We start from the raw sequence: 18,562 nt of genomic DNA on the forward strand, positions 1-18,562 counted from the left end.
ATTATAGTTGTAGTATGACAATTTTTTAAAAAGGGAGGGGGAGAAAATATGAGAATTTATAAGCATTTGTAACACAAAAACATAAATACGAATACATGAATCAACAACTGAACAACATTTACAGAAGCTGAAGGTCAGATCAGACCAAAATCGAAGTCTTTGAATGCCATAATACACACCAGGTTTGTAGGTCAATAGGCACTGCATATCACCCCAAAAATACTACACCAAGAGTGAGGTTTGAGGTGGGATTATCACAGTGTGGGGCTGTTTTCCAGCATGACGACACTGGCACACTTCATATAATTAAAGGAAGAATGAATGGAAAAATGTACCGAGACATTCTTGATAACAATCTGCTGCCATCAACCAGGATGACGAAGATGAAATGAGGGTGGATTTTCAGCAAAACAATGATGAAGTTTGCTAGAATAGCCGAGCCAACCACCTGACCTGAATCCAGCTGAAAATGTAAAGAACTAAAGCTCAGAAGGCCCACAAAACTTTTTTTTAAGACTTTTGTGTGGACAAATGAACCACAATCAAACCAGAGCAATGCATGTGACTAGGTTCTCCATACAGCCAACAAGGTTTTTGTATGAAATATTAAATACATTTCATTAAGCATTTTCAATACTTTTTCTCTGTGTGATTTCTCATTATTGCACATCAGTGGTTTGATTTCTTTGCATTTGTGGATTGTATGGATTGTTACTGAAACCTAGTGAGACTTTCACATCAATAGCACCTTTAGAAATATATATTTACTTGGAAAAAAGCATGTTTTTATTGTACATTTATAATAAGGTGTATAAACCTTATTATGGTAAAAAATAATTGTCTGTAATAATATACTGTGCGAAATCTGCAGTTAGTCATGTAAACCATTTACCCATCTGCTTCTGCCCGCCTTCTTAGTTGGTTTCTGCTCACATCTCATCCATCCCTCCCCCACAAACCTCAAAAATGTTTGCCCTATATTGCAGTAAAGAAGCCAGAAACACTCACCAATTGCATTCATGTTGGAATTGAACAAATCAGTAGGCTTTATTGTGCAAATGTTGTGCTCCACGGTAATATAAATTCTATAGATAAAGTAATAAATAGCTTTGGTGATCAGTTTGCATACTTCCTGTGGGACAGTCACTGTGCCTCCTGCATGGCTTTCATTCATTTCTGAGAGTTTAATAACTTTTAAACTTTAATTTTTAATGAGACTTTATGGAGCATGATTGATATGGTCCATGAGTCCAGGCAAACCATTAACCATTATTAACAAAATCAATAAGACACAATCAGATTCCTAAATTCTATTGTTAACCACAATAATTATACTGTAATTCTAAGAGAACTCATAAGGACTTTAAGATTGCTGCGGTGAAGTTGCCAAAGTGTAGAGGCTGTTCTTGGTCATAACTTCATACACATAATCATCTGGTTCTTGCTGGGAACTCCTGGATAATCTTCTGCAGCTCTTCCTTTGTTTCACCTGTCGGTAGTATGTATGTCAAAGGGGAAAGTAAGTCATAATGTTATTAATAATTCATCTGTTATATAACCTGTGCCAAAGTGTGAATAGTTTATAGTCTTCCAAGAAGCAGCAGAACAAGGAGTATATATAAAGCGGTGGTTTTAGATGTTATCAGTCTCTCAGCACAACAACATCTATCACAGTCACAGCAGTTACATCAAAGTGTTGTGAAACTCTACAGACAGAAAGGCAGTGTGTCATAGCTTGCAGAACTGGAATAGATTATCTTGCATACTGTAAAAACATTTTAACTCCTTGAGACTCTGTGTTCTCTTATGGGGACATTACTTTTGTGACTTTTTTGCACCTTAAACTCTTTTCTGATGCAGTAAAAATAAACCAACTGTCCCCATATAAGGGCATGTTCTTGTTTTTTAAAATACAATATAGGACAGCTATGTAATCAAGTCAACTCACCCTGTGGACTATCAGTAGGATAAAGATTATGATTAACAGCACGCTAAGGTACATGCAGGTAATGACAACTAACACCGAGGTGGGAAGGTCATCTTGTCCCAGGCATGGTGCCACTTCTGTGAGAATAAAGGAAAACAAATGTGTTGTTGTCTTGCAGCTGCACAAAAGATTTGCTATAATTATTACATTCGTGGAATTTCTTTAGCTTGCAGACCACTCACTAAGAGTAAATTTGCAATTCCTGATAAACCTAAAGGAGAGAGCATATAAACTAAAACTCCCTTGTATGTATCGCATAGACAAGAAGAGATGTAAATGTACTTGTGTATGATGTTTCAGTTCATTTAAAATTTTGTAGAAAATTAACTATATTAAAAGCAAACAACTTTATTTTACATAAGTCAAAGAGCTATATCTAGCCACTGTTGTGTTAATATAGTGATTAGGCTTTTTAATAAACAGTGTTTATATAGAGTGCTACCTCTGCCAAAAACCAAAAGACCCATTTAGCTGTAACATCATGACTGTATAGGTAAAAACAAACAAACAAGTAGATTAATTAAATTGTTGCTTTTTCATACATGTTTCTGCATTTTCTCAAAAAGTCAAAAGGTAAGGGTTATCTATTAAATATGTAACAGGTACAGGGTATGCACTGCACTGCACTTGGCCAACTCTTTTGTGAGTCACTGGACAAGATTGTGGCGTTTTTAACAAGAAGAAAACACACGTATGAAAACGGTGTAGACGCTGCACGACTCTATGGTCAAATGATTTTTTGTAGACACAAGTGAAGACACCAGAATGATCCACAGTCAGACTGGTTATTGTGATGCTATGGTTCATAGAGGTTCCTTCAGTCTCAATCTTGCCTTCATATCACGGTCGCACTATAACTTTGCCACTGATATGATTGCTATAAAAATACACCTCATTCTGTTCTCATATATTTCTGTAATTTCTCATATATTCATCAAGATAGAAGCAGATTTGGGGCCAAAAAGTAAGGGTCAGATCTTGACTCTCTAAATACTGCATGCAGTCCACTGTCCTTGGCTGATTCTACAGGCTTGTGAGCTGCAGAACAAGGTCGCAGAATTTTTAACAAGGAAGAAAAGAAACTCACCTCTCACGAAAACTGTGTAGACATTGCAGTTGACACCTTTGTCAGCGGATTCTTTGTAGACACAAGTGTAGACACCAGAATCATCCACGGTCAAGTTGCTGATGGTGATGTTGTGGTTCATGGGAGCGCCGTTTGACTCAATCCTGCCTTCGTATCGTGGTCGCTCCATGATTTTGCTGTTGGCATAGTTACCATAGAAATACACCTCTTTCTGTTCAATAAAGTTATGATACAGATACATCCCAGCATATCCATCATTTTTTGGGGGGCATCCTTCTGATGAACATTTCAAAGTGATGCTCTCACCAGGGCTCTCTGATGATTATAGTGCTCTCTGTTATAGAAGAGGCAACATGTTTGATTAGATGATGGACAAATACAGAATAAAACAGAGACATCTGCACTAGAGACGCACAGCAAACATCAACGTGACGTAAATCACTCATTGAAGCTATCCTTCTAAATTAGTTATGTAAAAATTGTTGCAAGAAGATTTCAGCTGCATTAAAACAATAAAATATTTTAAGAAAATGAAGTGGACGTACCTGAACTGGAACAAAACCCGATCAATAACATGGCCCAGTAGAGTCGTGTCATCTTTGCAGAAGTGACAGCGTAAACTGACTTTTTTTTTCTCATACTCTGTGTAGACACAAAAAGAGGTCACACACCAATGGTTTCCGCCTGTTTGATGTGGAGTGACGATGTGCGACATCCTGTGACAAAAGAAACTCTTTATTTACTATTATGATGATACTGATACAATAATACTGACTTGGACAGTGACATTAGCTCTAGCTTTTAAAGACTAATACAAAAATAAAAATGTATACATGAGGAAAAAAAGATTGTACGGAAGTGTGAATAACTTCTTTAAATGAAATGACCCACACGTTTCAGACATCAAAAAGAGCCCCACCGGTCAGATCTTTAGCAGTAGTTTTAATTGGCATTATTACTATGCACAAAGAAAATTTAGCTTGGTTATACTTCACGGAACTTAACACATGAATAAGTGAAAATTACTGCAATAAATAAAAAAAGGTAAATTCCTGTGACTATTGAATGTCTCGTGTACAGTTCAAGTTGTTCTGACGGTGGAAATCCAATAAAGAAAGTATCAACTCCTGCACTTTACCAACAAAGACAAATGAACATACCTGCTTTGAAAAATGTTTCTTCCAAAAAAATAATTGCATTCAGTCACATTACGTTATATAGATTATAGAGTATAACTAAAACATGTGCCTGACGAAGGCAACAGACCGAAACACATTGCTTAATTAATAATACTTCCACCTCTTTAAACACCAATTCTAAACAACTGTTTAAAGTGATATGACTCATGGACACACGGAAATCTGACTGGATGTGCAAAAAAAGGTTTCAATGAATAAAAAGATACTCGTCATGGTCCTGGGCCTCTGATCTGCACTGAAAAAAGGGATTGGCCATCTCTTGGATTTATGTAAGCATATTTAACACAGTTGCCTCATGCTTTAAAGTTAAGTGTAACTATATAGTGTAGAAATTACATGATATGCAGAGAGGGTAGATTAAATTGTCCATATCATGTTCGAGTGAAGTAAGTCAATAATATAGCAATGTTAAATGAGGATTTCAGTCTTGCGCGCTTTGGATTGTGGTTTGAGGAAGGCATCCATCTCAGTTGAGCAGCTGTGGTCGCAAATTTTGACGCCATCCTGATAACCTTCTCCCACCAAGGATGTGGAGATCCAACCTCTTTCGATCCAATTAAAGTCAAGACACTCAAAAAGATCCCCTGGAAAAGAGTAGAATTCTTGGAACAGAGTTTAATACACTGAATCATATGAACAGCAGGAAAAATACATACAGACATTTAGCAAGAGAATTACATAGCAGAAAGCAAGCAAAGCAAAACCCCGGGATGTACAGCCTTAAGCACAGACAGTAGAGCAACACAGAGATGGAAAGAGAGAAACAGCAGAGGGGGAAAAAGTGCTGGGGGTGTCCTCGGGTCCTCTTATAGGGCTTTGAGCGTGATGTCACGGGAGGTGGGTGATAGGTTTGTAGCTTGAATCTATCCGCTGGAACGTTGAAGACAATATAATTACACTGCAAAGCAAGACACAAGTAGGCAAGCTTCTTCATGTTTCTCGTGCACGGGAGAGAACCGGACAGGCACCGTTCCTTCGCTTGACCCCAGTTGCTCTCGTCCGTTCTCCCGTACCACTGTTCTTTTATTGAGGTTACATGAATATGCATAAGTTCATTAACATATGACGTCTACATACACACAAAGAGTACCTTGCCTGTGTGTGTGTGTGTGTGTGTGTGTGTGTGTGTGTGTGTGTGTGTGTGTGGACTGCTGATCAAAGGGTCAAACATCCTTGGTCAGGAAGAGGGTAGCCTCCCCCTCACCCTAGATGGTTCATCCTAGATAACACGGTGAGGAAGTCCTGCAGTTCATCTAAACAAAGAGCACTTAGACTAGAACAGACGCAACTACGTTAATCCTACCATAAAACAATAAGACACGGTATGACCTCTCATGCTCCCAAAGTGCTGTCTAATACACACAAAGTTTGCAGACTATCAAGGATCAAAACCTCTAAGCAATCTACAACTAATTACAAAACTCTAAGCATATATAAGTAAATATTTCTAAGCATAAATGACAATCAACAATACAAAACCTAACAGTGGGCCACGCCCCCCTCCGCCATGACAGTAGGCCAGACACAGGATACAGCTTCAGCTATGGTTCGTACGTGTTTTGTTGTCAGTTGCAACGTTAGATCACACGATCGTGAAGGCAAGAAGCTGGATAATGGGCTCTCTTTTCATCGTTTTCCATCCTGGAGGCAACGTGAGGGATATTACTAAACAAAGACACCAGGCTTGGATTGCAGCGGTGAGACGAGCGGATGTCGAGTTCTGTGCAATCCCCAGCTTTTTGGTTGGTTTGCTCACGGCATTTTCTTTCTGGTGAGTTCTAAATTAATTCATATCACTATTAAAAGGCTTTTAGTGTTATTTGCAATGCGCTGAGGTCATAGATAATGAGATAAAACATGCTAATATGTGATGCTGCAGAACCACGTCATGTCGACTGAGTAGCTTATGATTTGGCATTATTGCAGGCAAACCAGCATATGAAATGGATGTAACAAATCCAGACTGGGCACCAACACTGCACATGGGCCTCTAAAAACATACTAAATTGCTATCATTGTACACTAATCCGCACATAACTTCCAGATGAATCACACACCTGTCATTGGAATATTGGTGTACATTTACCTTATGTGTATGCACTAATTTTATCTTACAGGCTTTCGTTATGCAGCTGCAGAGTCTGAAGGTGTGCCCCGTGCAGAAGTGATCGATGAAGATCTGACAGAAGGCCAACAATAAAAATCACAATGTCATGGAGGCAGTGGACAGCAGTTGTGTTGGACAAGTGGAGGTTGAGGTACCAGCTGCAAATGTGGACAGTGGTGATCGGACAGACAGCGTCACGGAAGCTAAAGGGCAAACGAAGTATTGTGTGTGCAATGAACAGGGCAGAGCAGAAATAAACACAACACTGCTTGATAAGATTATTAAGGTTTGCTGTGTTTTGGTGACTATGTGCCCCAGTGTGGTTGTCAAACCCAACGTCACGCCGCAGTGCATTGTGGGATTGCGGTGCCATGTCAGTAGGCCAGAAAGCAAAACAAGCGCACAGTGTTGGAGTGTTGGAATCGGGACTGCCAGAACCATGCTCAAAATCAGCGCAAAAGACAAAGGGCTGTATCGCGACCGATTGCGCCCAGACGCCAAGAAGCGGTGCTTTGAAAAAATTGCGTGCACCGGTAATGTGGACCCGTATGAAATAAGGAAGTGGAGTGGAAACCCAGACGACCTACCGCCGTTGTCCTATCCCGATATCTTCGCATACCTTGTCTGTGGAGTCAGCGCATACACAGCGAACCAGTTTAAGAATTATAAATCCCTGGAGGCCCACATCCAATTCACAAAAGGCCGGGTGCAAGATTTGTCCATCTTTAAGCCTCCACGCTTAAAGATGTTGTCGTTAAGACAAAGGTAAGTCGGTTTGAATTTGATAACTTTCTAAACAACTTCCTTGTTACAGTTTTTGATTTGCACGTACAGCCAACCCATCTATATTAGCCTTAGTTAATTACAGACCTTTTATTAAAAGTGGCTTTTGTGTGTTTCAGGTACTGCACTCACAACGACTGAATGAAACTGCATTACAGCCATGGGTCATTGTGAGCACCAATGGGAGGGTTGAGGCTGCTCACTGCACATGCATGGCCGGAGTTGCAGAGACCTGCACCCATGTCGCTGCTCTTTTGTTTAAAGTCGAGTCTACAGTGCGTATCAGAGGCACCAGAACTGTAACAGACGAGCCTGCATATTGGGTATTGCCCGGAAATATGACCAAGATACAGCCGGAGGTTGCACATAACATTGACTTCTTCTCAGCAGCTGCCCAAAAACTTGGTCTTGATGAAATCATAAACACACCCTCTGCATCGAGAGGCAAAAGGAGGCGATCGAAAAAAAGGCAGATTCCTATTGCAATGCTGGAGGATTTTTCAGCATTACTGGATACACTGCAGGACCACAGCAAAGCAGTGAGTTTGTGTGGAATAGAAAACTATTACACCAACTACACTACACAGTCACCCACATTGAAGAAATTGAAGCACAGACTAGATCGCAGCACATGACCCCTGCATGGTTTCGCTGGCGTACTGGGAGAATCACAACTTCGGCTATGCATGCTGTTTTGCTACAAGTTTGGACACTCCAGCCCATAGTGTTGTGAATTGTGTGTGTTACCCAGAAAGGACCTTTTCTACTGTGCAAACAAGGTGGGGTGTCGAGCATGAAGAAGACGCAGAAAGGCCTACAACGAGATAATGGCATCGCATCACCACAATCTGCAGGTTCGTTTATGTGGTTTCTGTGTGAACACCAATTTTCCGGAAGTCGGAGCATCTCCAGACGGACTCACAATATGTGACTGTTGTGGTAAGGGGTGTCTGGAGATAAAGTGTCCTTTTAAACAACGAACGGCCAGCATTAAGGAGGCATTGGCTGCACAGGACAAAGACTTTTGCTTGGAGGTAGCTGCTAATGGTCTTCAGTTGAAGCGGGCGCACCCATACTACTGTCAGGTACAAACACAAATCTTTGTTATCGGCGGCAACCACTGTGACCTCGTTGTGTGGACACAGAGAGACCTTGCTGTGATACGCATCTTCGGATTTCTGGGAACCGCGTTTAAAGCAAGCACAAGACTTCTTTCTTAAAGTGTGCCTTCCTGAACTTGTTGGGAAATACTTCTCCAAACAACGTGCTGCTCTAAATAACCTGTAATGTTTCATTTTTTGGTTCAAGATTGATGCCAGCTGTGTGTTGCCATGTAAATAGTTTGCATTTCATTTTTATGTACTTGCTAAGTACACGTGAACAGATCAAGAATAAAAAACAAACAAATAAATATACTATTCTTTTCTGTTTTATTGAAACTACTTCACACAAAGTACAATTATTTACAATGAACTACACATGCAACACAACAGCTTTATGAATACTCAAAGAGAGCAAGTTTCATTTGGCCCTGGTTTGACAACCACACTGGGGCACATAGTCACCAAAACACAGCAAAACTTAACAATCTTATCAAGCAGTGTTGTGTTTATTTCTGCTCTGCCCTGTTCATTGCACACACAATACTTCGTCTGCTCTTTAGCTTCTGTGACGCTGTCTGTCCAATCACCACTGTCCAGGGACCAGTATCCCCGCCCCCTGCTGCTGGGTAACTTTCCCACGTGTCCTCCAGCCAAACACAGCTGCAGGGGTCAGGTAGCGGCCAAGGTCTTGGCCAGAGTCCAGTCAGGACTCTGACCTTGCTCTGGCTTATCACAATAGGTCATGACACGGTCAAACATCGCACATTAATCCTAAATATTAAATCTTACACAGCAAGTGGCACAATCTTATAATATATAATCTTATAACGACATAGGTTAGACTTCAGTGTAGTTCAAAGTGTGTGTGTGTGTGTGTGTGTGTGTGTGTGTGTGTGTGTGTGTGTGTGTGTGTGTGTGTGTGTGTGTGTGTGTGTGATTATATCGTATGATATTTTATCGTGATGCGTTCAGGAGCTCTGTTACAATGTTACTGTTTTGGTGGTGCTGCATGAAAGACGTTGAGTATGTATTAGGGAAGGTTAGTTACCGGAGAGTAAATTATTCAGGAGAACTCTCCCCTTACATTAACTGCCCTGTTACTGTACCACCTTAATAAACCTCGGTGAAGCAAAATGTCTTGTGCTTAAGACTCTACGTGAAAGTTAAAATATATATGTTCAGTGCACATAGATATATAGTGTATATAGTTACATAGTTATACATATCATACAAAAATCCACCACACAGCCACCTCTACTTTTTTTGGTATACCGAAAAAAGTAAACTGAGTGGTTGTTACATTTAAAAAGTCTACCTTGTAATTTGAACACAAAAATTTCATGTTTCTATCTTGAACATAATTAAATCATGTAGGATCTGTATGGAATTCAACAACTTAATTTGTTCTTGTTGAGATGACATGATACAATCTAGTAAGAGTGCTTAGTTGCTGGAATCGTGAAATTCACAAGATCGCACGAGATTTCAAACTGCAGGAAAATCACTGAAGTTATAAGGCGGACAGCTACACACACACCACATGTATGCTGTCGCTATTGCATGGTGGTTAGTGCTGTTGCCTCACAGCAAGAAGGTCCTAGGTTCACATGCACAATCTGGCTAGTTTGCAGTGTGTTCTCTCTGGGTATTCTGGTTTCCTGTTATAGTTAAAAGTCATTCAGGTGTTAGAGTTAAGTTAAGTTGTGATTCTAAATTATCTGTGAATGTAAGTGCAAATGATTGTTTGTCTCTATGTGATAGACTGGTGAGCTGTCCAGGGTGTACCCTGCCTCTTACCCCATCACTTCAGGTTTATACACCAGCCCCCCTGCAATCCGGATAGAGACAGGAGGATGGTAGTCGTCATTCAGTTCTTATGTTAACCAGACTCTAGACTTTAGCATTTAAGTGACCAAGTAGTATTGGGGTAAAACTTATTGAATAGTGTTGAAATAAAATGACAAAATTACGAAGGATTAAAATATTCCAAAAGCTCACCTTACTTCATCTAAACATGTTTCAATTGCGTTTTATCAACACAAAATGCACAGGTTTATTGAATATAAAAAAGTTGTGTTGATTTAACTCAGTTGTTTAAGTTTCTGCCAAAGCAAAAAAGTTGTGTGCAACCAATGTCCACTATTGAATGAAGTAAATCCAACATGGCCTGTTTTTTTAGTGTGGGGTTTTAAGGTTTAGTAAAGTTTGTTTGTTTGGGTTTTTAGTCTTTAACTCAACAACAATAGCAACCAACATAGCAAGCAGGTCTGGCCTGGATCTGGTATCAAGCTGGCACTGCTGGCTGACTTCTGGCATTTTAAGACGTATGCCATCCAGATATGGGGCAGGCCTGGCATAGATGGCACTGTCTATATGATGGGATGCCATATCTGGCTCGATTGTGGTTTGGGTTATGTGGCCCAGGCTCATAGAAAACAGGTCCCGCCCGGATCTGGCATCAAGCTGGCATTTTCTGACTGGCCGGTGTCTATTTTAGTTAGAAGACACAAATGCCATGTTGCAATACTACACTGCTATGGTAGCCAACCTCTAGTCTGCATGCCAAGAGTATGAAGTTAGGAAGCACTCGGTTTAGAGAAAGTGTGTGATTGGGTGAATGTAGCATGTTGTATAGAGCACTTTGAGCAATCTGCAACTGGCCCATGGCTGCACAAATCTTACACATGGCCCTCATACCACAAAGAATGGTGGCCCAGATCAGTTTTGCCAGAGGTAATCCACACCAGCACAGCACCACCTGTGTGTCTGCAACTGGCCTTGTTCTGGCCCATGTGTGGGCCACAAAAGGGTCGTCATTCTTTGCGGTATGTGGGCCAGATCCGGGCCATACCAATTTTGCTATGTGGGAAAGCTCTACAGCACTATGTTCATATATCTCTTCATGTCTTAATCATTTTCTTCCAAATATACCTTTCTATCATGTCCAGTCAACTGAATTCACCACGGGCAAACATACACACACCTGAACTTTTTCCAGATTGGGAAAAAAAAATTGCGTGCAGTCAGACCCAGCTATTTATAAACTATTTTAGTGATCCCGCCGTAAGGTTTGTCTTGTTTTTTTCTCAATGCATACAAATTGTGTTGCAGTAGAAATACTGTCAAATCCTGCTCTCTTCTGGTTAAAACTAAAATTGCCAGGAGCCACTTCTCTAGCTTTCACTGTGCAGGAGAAAAAAACAAAACAAAGATTGAAGCCCTGTTTAGTCATACTTTCTTCATTCTGGGGCACTATTAAAATTGTATTAAAATCTCTATATTACTCCTCAGTTTTACAATTTTACAGATACATTAGCAAAAATATTTAAAAATTGTTGACATGACTGTAAGACTTGCAGTGCAGAACAATAATTTTAAAAACACCGCTACAAAACTATTATGCCATTATATAGATAAGTTATACAAAATAGTACACACAACCATCATCTTCTTGCTGTTTTCACATGTCCTGATGTCTGATTTTATCATGATGCACGAACAGACCTATGAGCAATACTAGTAATGCTGGAACTAAATGTTTACTCAAGTTTATACCACAGCTTCTAAAGGTTTTGATGATCAATCGCCAACACAACACTGATGACCACACAGGAAACATCACATCAAGTTTAGTGTTTGTAATCTATATGGAGAACGATGCTTTATTCTACAATACGTTTGTACTAAAAATACTGGAGCGACGTTTCTGGACACCAGCTGTTTTTGTTAATTTTACAAAGAGTCGGCCAGACGGTTTGAATAGAAAAGATAAAACATTTCAGTTTCAACTCTTCTGTAACAGAAGCCTGGCAGTGACCCATTGTTTGTCAGTGGTGCTAGTTTCAGTAGAAACCTGGACTGGAAACCAGACTGAGGAAGTCGCCATGAGTGACGAAACTCTTCCCCCTCTGAAAACGCAACGTCCAGATGAACAGAATCTACTTCATCTGAAAAAAACAACAACTTTTGTTCACTCCCTGAACTACAAGTCCAAGCAATATCAGATACTACACAACAATTTCTGATGAATTTGACATTACTGACATTTACAGCAACCTCTTTCATTTAGAATCACTCTAAAGACCCACATTTACGTCTCACCCTATTAAAGTGTAAATACTCCATAATTAAGTCTTGATGTATGCTCAATCATCCAGGTAAGTAAATCCATATTTTTTTTTCTGACCAGTAAAGGTTTTATTTTAAGTAATAAAACCTTATTGATATGAATACATTTTATATATTGATACAAATGTAACAGTCTGGCATTAACTTACAACAGATCGACAGCATAAAATAAGCAATTAATTAAAAGCTAAAAACTAGTGTTGAAATCAGTGAATTTGGATGCCGCTGTAACAGGTTTGGTGGGTGTAAGCTTAAAAAAACATAAACAGGTTAGAGATCAGCTGTTGGAAAGTAAGTGTAAGTACCTGGGCCAGCTTTTATGACCTTACAGGTGAACTATGTCAACTCACAGCACTCCCATATGAACTCATTGTGTTTTGAGGCTAAACCATGGGAGGGCACCGCAGTGTTTGTTTTTCTTATTATTGTGTGGAAGTTTTTCTAATGACAGTGGTGTAGCATATACCTCACATACACCTCCCGCCTTTTACTGGAAAAGGAGTTTTGTAAAGAAGAACATTTGAAAGTAAGGTTAAACTGTGATATGTATTATTGTAGGGTCTACCTTACAGTATAATGTGCCTTGAGACGACTGTTGCTGTGATTTGTATAAATAAAATTGAATTGAAAATTGAAAAACATTTTTTCCTTTTATAGTTTATAGCAGTTAGAAAAGTGCTTTAAACTAAAGTCATGAAGTCAGTAAAAAGAATAAAAGAAAAAAGAGAGGCACTTGTTAAACATTTCAGTAAAAAAAACCAGTTTGTCTTTTATTTGATTTTGTGTGCATCTCATTACAAACACTAATGTTTACCACTGTTAAAATCATTCATTGCTTTTTTAATAGGGTCACAAAACCAGTCATCACCATTACTTTCTTCTTGTGATTTCTTTTTGGTATTTTTTTTTTCAATATCTAATTAACACATTTATTCATACTTGAACTGTGTCAGATCTGTAATGATATAGCTCGTGAGTTTGATTGTATGTGTTTTTGCATTCTTGTGAATATCTGAGTGATTGTTTCCGCTCAGGGCTTTTATCTGGTTCCTGATGTTTGGGTTCTTTTTGATGTCCTTGTGTTTTGCCTGTGTGTTTTGTCTTTCTGATCTATCTCTTTTGTTTTACTTCCTGTCTTCCTCATTCACTTCTTGTAAAACCTCAGCTTTCCCTGAATTCCTCCTTTCCTGTAGCTACTGAGTATTCTTGGATTCTGTGATTTTTTTCACTGTGGACCTTCTGCTATCCATGACAGATGAAAATGCTGTATATATAAACATATAAACATATAAAACCACCCATCCACCCCATTGTGTGTTATTGTAATAAACAAATTTTCTGCTCAGTTTGTACACTTCCAATATGATAGTCACAGTGTGCTCTGCACAAGTGTTCATGCATTCATTTGATTTTCATATTCCAACTAGTTTCATAACTTTAAGTTTAACATTTTATTTGTCAGTCTTTAACACATTTGCGTAACACACAGAAGACTCCCAGTTCAACACCAGTAGAAGGCACACACTTCTGTGAGGGTTGTATCTCTAATGGCATCCAGTATAAAAGTCTGTGTACGCCCCTTGCAAATAAAGGAGCGACGAGAGATGTTTATGGAGCATGAGCTTCCTCCAAGTTAACGCAGACGTTATCTGTAATACCTAAAGTATAGATAAGTAATCTCATAAATCATTTTTGATGGAGTGTGGACGTCATAAAACTCACTATATTAAAGACTTTTTCAAAACCAAGCACGCAGTCATTGTGCTTCAACATTCAAATACCACATAATGAATTAACTGAAGTACAAATACAGCGAGCCATTGATAACAAGAAAGATTTGACACTATTAGCAGATCATTTACTCACTGTTTAGTGCTTAAACATGTTCATGTTTGACATTTTGTCTCATGTAATGAGATGTTTGATTAAAGAGGGGCAAAACAGCAGGAAACCAATAATATTAATTTATACTGCTGAGCTAACTTAGTATGATTCTTTCTGGGAAATTCTTCATAGCAATGACTCTTGCTTTACTCTTCTGCTACAGATGTAAGTCAACATATTCATCATTGCTTTGCTTCAGGAGCACCTTAAAGCGATGCTGTCACCAGGCTCTTTGACAATTATAGAGCTTTCTGTAATACAAGACACAAAATATCTGATTAGAAACCCATCATAGACATCTGTAGTAACAATGTAGTACCGTTTATTAACTGTTTTTACTACCAGCATACTTAGGGAAAATCAAAATAAATAAATGGACTTCCCTGAACTGGAATAAACACAGTGGCATCCTCTCTGCAGCAGCGACATCATAAATTTTGCATCTCTCAGTCTGTATATGCAATCAGATCGGCGGCCGCAAGCAGCGCTTCCTGCATATTTGAGGTGCAGAGATGATGTTTACATTCTGTGAGATAAAATCACTGAATTTCATCATTTACTTGTTTAGATAATGAAACCTTTAGCTTGTAAAGCTAAAATGAAATGACTCAGATGTGTCAACCAATTTAAAGCAAAAACAAAAAAAGAAAAATGAGTACAATACAATTTTAAAAAGTGGCATCACCGTACATCCTCCAGCTTAATTTATGAGCAAAAACAAATCTAGATGTAAAAGAAACTTTTGCAACAACTGCAATCTTGTAGACCTATCCCTCCAATTGTTGACACACCTGTTCAGTTGGCGTGCCAAGGCAGAAGAAGGTGAAACTGATATTAATAAAAAAGTAACTGCCTTTTAATGCTCTCATTGTTTACTCTGAAGATTAATGGAACTAAGCCATATTTGTGGGACAATGAGAATAGCCACAGGTATCTTCCCTTATCTCTATCTTCTTGCTGTCATGTAACAACATGCGATCAACAACGTTTATTGCATATGTGTTTGTAAGAGATTGCAGACTGAAAAACTTGGGGAGAGCGGCCAATTTGCAGGGTGAAAAGTTTACTGTTTTGCTCAGATTTCAGAAACACAAATGGTTCGTTTCTCTGTTTACATACACTCAGCAAACAACTGAAATTTTCACATACTGTTGTGCATTGCTGCGAGTAATCTGCCTGGTTGTCAGTTTATGATAATCCATAGGTAGAAGAATGCCTGTGTCCCTGTGATGCATTTTGAGAATCCTAAATACCCGAGGTAATGATGCAATACCTGCTGTTGTAAACACACACTTGAAAGAAAAAATAAACTTGTTGGGGCAGCGGTGATAGACTCAAGTCTCAACTTGATGAGATCATTTGTGCAACAACAATGATTGCAAAACCTTGTGTGACAGTTTAAGTTTCCACTGTTTTTCCATGTGAAGAAATCTAGAAATCTCTGTGAGAGTGGAGGGAATACAGATATGTGAATACTGATCTTCCTTCTCAATACCTATTAAGCCATCAAACCCATACCCATCAAAAGAATTAATTATATAGACAAGTTTAGCCAACATCCTGCTTTCCACAGGTCATCCTAAGTATAGAGTTAAAGAATTCAGAGAAGATAAATAATCGTAATTATGTTGTCACTGTGCATACAGACACTTTACACAAATAAACGCAGCTGAGCCTGACATTTACAAGTGAGCTCTAAACAACAGCTCAGATTGGTTCCTTCTTTGGCTATGTGTGGAGCCTGCCAGTGATGTCGCCGATCTATGAAAGGGCCCAGCCTGCTACCACATGAAAGGCTGTAGGTCATGAGAAGATGAGGAATTGTGCCACTCCAGCTGGCACTGCACCTTGCCCCACCTCTCTGCCTGCATCTGAGCTACAACAACACTTTACAATGAAAACATTTTTTGTGGTTTTAGGGTGCGGGATGTTTTAGTGTCTTATAAGGACAAAGCATCTTTCAACACACTAAAAGTTCCATTAAAACACAAGAGAATGTAAAGTGCTGCTTACGTGTGATAATGCACCAGTGTTTATGTGGCAATTTTATTTATACTTATAGTCAATGACCTGCAATTTGTGAGCTATGTCAGCTATGTGAGCCACTATTTTATGCATATACACATACTAGTTTGAAATAGAGAGCACTGTACCTCACTGAAAATGGAAAGTAACCATCACAACACAGCTTTTATTATATTTTATTTATTTATTATATTTATATTTTATTATTTTATTAAAAGTTTTATTATATCATATATTTATATGGAAAATTAAGCAGCCCGGTATTTCAATGTTTTGTTTGGTTATAATGATAATACTGTCTTTAATGGAACTGTGATTTCTACTTGATTTCTACTTCTAACTGCTCTACTTCTCATTTTCTGTGTCTGTTAACGTAATAACCTCCTGCCTCATTTCCTCCTTTCACCATCTTTCATAAGTACCAGAGTGCTGCTTCCGGAGGAGTGTTGAAACAGTAATGAGGGAAAGCACACAGAGTTTCCCCCACGAAAAGCATTTTTGGCATTTGTCCACTTGGAAAAAGAAATAAACTTTTTTCCCCTAAACATTAATAATAATGCTGATGAAACATAAATATTCCCTGGATACTTGTTTCTTCAATTACATGGTGAAGCGGGTACTCCACTGGTGAGGGCATCCTGGCTACTTCATTTACACTGCTGTAAAAAGTGAATTGGATGGGCCACCAACTGTACCTGTGCTGCTGGGCATGTCTTCAGAATCACTAGTGGATAATCCACCATGCATATAATCAGCTTTAAGGATACTAAGGTCTGAATCACTGTAATTGTTATTTTTATTTTGTAAGTTATAAATTACCCTGGCTGATGGGAGCACAACGACATTCTCCAATGATTGAGTATTTTGGGGGGGGGGTTTGTTTGGTTGATTGGTTTTCCTTGAAGTCAGGCGCACAATTGCTTCATGCTGCATTATAAAGACTGGGAACATTCCTGCAGACATAACCGTGGGACTTTTTGATCTATTAGAAGCAAACTCAAGATGGCACGAACCACCAGGGAGTAAAAGGATTAACCTCTGATAGCAAGAGTTAGCAAAAAGGAGATGTCTGGATCAAGTCAAAGTCAAGTCAAAGTCAAAAAGACTTTATTTATCCCCAAGGGGCAATTAAGATAGATGACACCTTGCCAACCATAAAATGCACAACATGAGGAAAGTGTGTGTGTGTGTGTGTGTGTGTGTGTGTGTGTGTGTGTGTGTGTGTGTGTGTGTGTGTGTGTGTGTGTGTGTGTGTGTGTGTGTGGCTTAACAGGCTTCATTCTGCCTGTTAAAGTTGAGGTTTCTTCCTGTTGAAAGGGAGTTTTTCCTTCCCACTGTCGCCAAAGTGCTTTGCTCACAAGAGAGGTCATCTGAGTGTTGGTTGCCTTTACCTTACAATATAAAACGCCTTGAGGCAACTATTGTAATTTGACGTTAATAATAAAATAAAATTGATTTGAATTGAAATATTGGAGCTGCATGCTAACTATACTAAGCTAACATGGCTCAGTTTTTCTCAGTTATGCTCGTGCAAAAACTCCTAAAATGAAATCAGCCTGAAGACTGGAGACTTTGAGGAAGCTGAAGAAATCTTGCCTTTGAAATTTTACCTCTGAGAGATGCTGTTTAGACAAACATGTTTTGGCTTGTCTCTGAGCACACATGATCTTATCTACGTAAAACTGTGAGAGGTCACAATTCAACAGTGTGTAATGTCATGTCTGGTTAAATAATACCTACAAACTTTGTTGAAAGGTTTAACATTTTTTTCACAGGTCTCATATTTTCTTCTAGTCTTTACCATAACAAACACACTACAGTGAGTTACAGCTGATGGAACAGGAAACAATGTCATAGCTTAACAATAGACTTCCCTGAAGTCGTATCAGGTCAAGTTGCCGTGCTAAGTTTCCAGATGACTGCTTGTAGGTTATTTATTGCACCTATTTAAAATTTGCTACCTTTTCCCCAGATAACCCCACAATACATCTACCAACCTGATAACCCTTTGACTGATAATAAATCCATGCTCCTTTCCACAGCTTGACTTGTTTCATGTATAAGGGAGAAAAAAGGACAACCCTCTCTGGTGGATCTTTTAACAAGTAACTGATACTGCTACCGCAGAGTGACCAAAAAACAGCTGAGTTTAAGTTGAGGACGCTTGTATATTTCTTCAGAAGTACACCAGTCGCTTGCCTTACAACATAAAGTGTTACATCAGTTACTCTGAAATACATATGATGACACATTTCATAG

The 18,562-nt window shown here is 39.0% G+C and overlaps 1 long non-coding RNA gene across 1 annotated transcript; it reads right to left on the reverse strand.

Annotated features, from left to right (window-relative positions):
- Window positions 1–6,096: 6,096 nt before the first annotated feature.
- LOC120729165 lies at window positions 6,097–9,539 on the reverse strand. The gene is made up of 2 exons (XR_005694858.1): window positions 9,351–9,539; window positions 6,097–9,072 (listed from the first exon to the last, which is right to left on the reverse strand). It is a non-coding gene; the product is annotated as an uncharacterized LOC120729165 (long non-coding RNA).
- Window positions 9,540–18,562: the final 9,023 nt, after the last annotated feature.

This window comes from Simochromis diagramma, unplaced genomic scaffold (genome assembly GCF_900408965.1).
Source record: "Simochromis diagramma unplaced genomic scaffold, fSimDia1.1 OVJJ01000302.1, whole genome shotgun sequence".
Classification (NCBI taxonomy): Eukaryota; Metazoa; Chordata; class Actinopteri; order Cichliformes; family Cichlidae; genus Simochromis; species Simochromis diagramma.